Below are 5000 nucleotides of genomic sequence, written 5' to 3'. Positions count from 1 at the left end.
TAATCTGAAAGTTGGTATTTGTTAGCTAGACTTATGGGGTTATAAGATAAGAGTCATAGGGCTACTATAAGCATATAAGAGTCAATGCCTATTGTGTTTTGTTTATGCAGCCGTCCATCGGTCTTAGACCCTAATAACTTTATCTATTACAGGACAATATCTAAGAGAACGGAAAATATGATGACTTTAAACATTACGTAAAACTATAGACTCGTTCTAAATAATCAATAAGATAATAATAATAATAATAATAATAATAATAATAATAATAATAATAATAATAAAATAATAATAATATAATAATAATATCCTTTATTTCGGGTTCAAGACCATATACAATGAACATACAAAACCATACACAGTAACATACACATCTAGATATATGAGTCAACATGATAGGAAAAATTAGTAATCGGCACTTATCCCACAAAATAGCTGAGGTAGCATAAAAGATAGTAATCATAATACTGGTAATAGTAATAATGTTGGTGAGAAAAAAAATGCATTGAGAGTTATAACAGTTAGTGCACAAATTATATAGCTTAAATTTCACTAGAGACCTTAGGTGGTTACAGTAGTCTTGGTCCAGAGGGCTAAATACATAAATTGAATGTATACTATATATATATATATATACAAACATACACACACAAACACACACAGTAATATATATAATATATATATGTATATATATATATATATATATATATATATATATATATAAAGAAAACTTTTAACTTGATAAGTAATCACAGAAATAATGAAAAAAAAAAATAAAATATCAGCAATAAAATATAAATGACAAAATCTGCCAGATGACATCTTGCTAATACAGAGATTAAGTCCTTTAGGGGACAAAGGCCTCATTTTCCCATCTTTCCACAATTTAGATCTTCTTCTTGCTTCACTCCTTAGGATGCTTTGTATGAGCGAGTTTGCCGCTGTTTCTCACTCGGGTTACCAGGCTGGACATTGTTCGCCTTACAATGATTTTTAAATTGTCCAGGTGGTTTTCTAAGAACATCTGTGTGGCGGAGTGGTAGCGTGGAGTGTTTGTGAGGCGTCTCAGAATGTCATTGTGCTCAACAGTGATACGTCTCATGGTCTCTCGGGTATAGTTCGTCCAGAGGAAACACCCTAGATACTGTAACAGTACGAGCGGAAGAGCAGCAGTTTCACGTCTCGGTGACAGAAGGCAAACCTCCTTGCAATCAATGTTGCCAGTTGCACATAGTTTACGACGCCTCTGTTCAATGTCTGCCGTATCTTTTAGGTCGTCGGTAATAATGTGACCAAATACGGAAATTCGCGCACAAATTCCAGCCGATGGTTTCCGAGGAAAATTTGTGGTTCTGCAATATGCTTAAGCGATCTCGGGAGCAGCGACATGCACTGGTCTTGGTTTCGTTGTAGATTATATCAAATTCCTCTGCATATTGGCGGCAAGTGTCGATGAGTCGTTGGAGCCATGCACTGATGGGGAAATCAGAACATATCGTCGGCGTAACGGAGGTTGTTTATAGTTGTTTCATTGACAGTGCATCCGATTGGGAGTGAGTTCAGTTTGACATTCAAGGCATCTGTGTACGTATTAAACAGGTATGGAGAGAGAATGCCCCCTGCCGAAGCCCGTTTAGGGAGCCGAAGGTGTACGATAATACGTTGCCCATTTGACACAGAATTGCTGTGTGGAGAACAGCAATGTAAAATGCCAATTAGATATAGGGGTGTGCCTCTTTTTATGTAGCTTCAGGAATAGCTTCAGGTAGTTTACTCTGTCAAATGCTTTTCTCACATCTACGAAAACACAGGGGAAAAACCGGAGATGCTGAGATAGGTAGTAGTTCAGCAATTCTTTCAGTATGTAGATGCAGGTGTCGTTGAGTGGTTTGCTTTAAACCCGAAGTGGTTGTCAGTGGTGTGTAGAAAGGGGAGAAGTCTCACAAGAAGAAACCGACTCAGTATCTTCGATGCGATCGTTGTGATTGCAATTGGCCGGTAGCTCCAGCCAGGGTCAGCTGCATCCTTTAGCTTGTTTTTGATTAATGGTATCAAGTGAACTAAGAGTAGGGAGTCTGGAAGAAACTGGTGAATTATGCACGCATTGATAAGGGCAGCTAGCAAAATGGTAAATTATCGGATGGCAGAATTTGAAAGCCTCTGCGGAAAGACCATCACAGCCGGGCGATTTATTCTTAGGTATGCTGTTTTATGGCATCGCTGATGTTACCAGGCGTAATACGGTCTGCAAAATGAAATTGAATGTTGTCATTAAGGAGGTTATCTACCTCGCTTCGGAATCCTGATCATTTATGCAATTCAGGATATTGTTGAAGTGATCACCCCACATCCTTGCGATAGCCTCGTCTCCGACTGCTTCCCCTACTCTCTGTGATAGCTTTTTAGTTTTGGGATTTAAGGACTGGATATCTTTCCAAAGACGAGGTAATCAGGGTAAAAGGAATGAAGCTAAGAAACAGGTGCTAGCGGCCTGCTTAGTAATTTTGTAATCGCGTACTCCATTGCAAATTCCATAATGGTAGCTGAAAAGCTTTCAAAGGGACTCATACCAAAAAGATGCTTAATTTCGTTTTTCATTATTAATACGGGAATAATTGCCTTGCCTGCAGTTTTACCAACGTTCATACGCTCAGCTTAGGATGACAGTTATATAATTATTATTCTGAATTTAATCAGAGAGACCCAGTTTCACTTTTGATAGAGAGGAAGTCTAACAGTAGGAAATGACATTTGATTCACATGGCGAGGAATATTACTGTTTCTGGTATCCGGTGCTTGTCATACAAAATGATTTAATTATCATTCCAGTGTAATTAACAAGAATGATTTCGAAATTATTAAACTTGACTACATGGAGAATTATTTCGATTAGGTACATGTTAGAAAGACTTTTTGGTTTATTGTTGTGCTTGTAGAATTTTTAACGAGGACATCACTAGAATGACCAATTCTAAGTATTCACTGATCTCTAACGCCTGAAAAAGGTGTGTACATAAAGTCCTTTGGCATGTGGCTGTTAGTCCTGTGCCTTTTTTGGAACCCACTACAGTCAACTAGCCACCAGGTAAATAATTAACTGCGCAAGTGAAATCCTACATCAGCTCTGCATCGCTACTCTGATAATAGCAAATAATGATAAATATTTGATTGTAATTATTTTTAAGTTTCAAATACTGATATTCATTTGTATTTTTCATCAACAGACAGCCATTGGTTGTCAGAGCTGATGTAGGATTTCACTTGCGCAGTTAATTATTTACCTGGTGGTTAATTGACTGTAGTGGGTTCCAAAAAATGCACAGGACTAACAGCCACATGCCAAAGGACTTTTGAATTGATAGTCTGTAAACGACTGGTCATTGGTGATTATAAAGTGCAATGCACTTTGAGAAAAGAATGACCTAATTAGTAAATAAATCAGAAAATATATCAATTCCGAGGTAGAGTGAATTTTGATATTAAAGGACATTTAGCTCGATGATAAATCTAAATCTCTGTTCGATGTGATAATTATTCATAACAAGGCTACGTGTGTCAAACGCTCGAATTGGCTAACATGGTAGACGGGGTTTCATATCGATTCTAATTACGAATACACCGAGTTCGAGGGTGATTTGTAAGGTCAAAACAAAATCGAAATAAAACTTTAGCGTCTCTGTTGGCTGACTTGATAGCGTCACTGTCTGTCCTGATTTCGTTCAGTCCACTTGGACGGTGGTTCGATCCCATGTGGGGACGAAATTATTATCAACTAAAAAATTCCCGTTCGGTACATATATGAAAAATAATTATCAATTCCGAGGTAGATTGGAGTTTAGATATTGAAGGACATTTGTAGCTCGAATGATATATAAATGAATCACGGTTTGATGTGATAATTATTCATAACAAGGCTACGTGTGTCAAACGCTCGAATTGGCTAACATGGTAGACGGGGTTTCATATCGATTTTAATTACGAATACACCGAGTTCGAGGGTGATTTGTAAGGTCAAAAATCGAAATAAACTTTAGCGTCTCAGTTGGCTGACTTGATAGGGTCACTGTCTGATCTGGTTTCGTTCCCGTCCACTTGGACGGTGGTTCGATCCCATGTGGGGACGAAATTATTATCAACTCAAAAAATTCCCCTTCGGTACATATATGAAAATATATCAATTCCGAGGTAGAGTGAATTTAGATATTAAAAGACATTTGTAGCTCGAATGATATAGTATATATAATATATATATATATATATATATATATATATATATATATATATATATATATATATATATATATATATTATATAGGTCATCATGAGCACATAATTAGAAGAAACATATTGAAAGAATAAGAAAACTTAAAATGGAAACTGAGTTAAACTTAAATACTTGATCATACTTAAATACATTAACACATTAAAAACCAAGGAAACTTACAATGACCTTACCAAAACTAAACTCAGCAAAAGAAAAAAAAACGAACTTAAAATTATGAGTAAGGCGCAACTCTTAAAATGACAGATATAAACACACTATAAGAACACATAAGAACAGCAAAGAAGGCGGACAAGACAAATATAAACAAAGAATCCAGTTATGCTGTGAACAGGGGAACAGCCGATGATTGGCAATTTTTTATGTATAGACTTTCTAAGAGAAGCAGTTCTCCAGGTTCCCTGGCTTGGCCAATTATTTTGAAGTTGTATTTTATTAATGTCTTGGAAACTCGAGCGTGTGAGCTTATATTGGAAAGTTCGGGATTAGACAATATGTATATATATTATACGTATATATATATATCTATATATATATATATATATATATATATTATATATATATATATATATATATATATATATATATTATATATATATTATATGATATATATTCTATATATATATATAGGGGGTGTGGTGTGTGCGTGTTGTGTGTGTGTGTGTGTGTGTGTGTGTGTGTAAACTACGTTACGTCTTTTGCGACCATTTATAATGTT

Source organism: Macrobrachium nipponense, chromosome 28 (assembly GCF_015104395.2).
Source record: "Macrobrachium nipponense isolate FS-2020 chromosome 28, ASM1510439v2, whole genome shotgun sequence".
Lineage (NCBI taxonomy): Eukaryota > Metazoa > Arthropoda > Malacostraca > Decapoda > Palaemonidae > Macrobrachium > Macrobrachium nipponense.
This window is presented reverse-complemented; position numbering follows the sequence as displayed.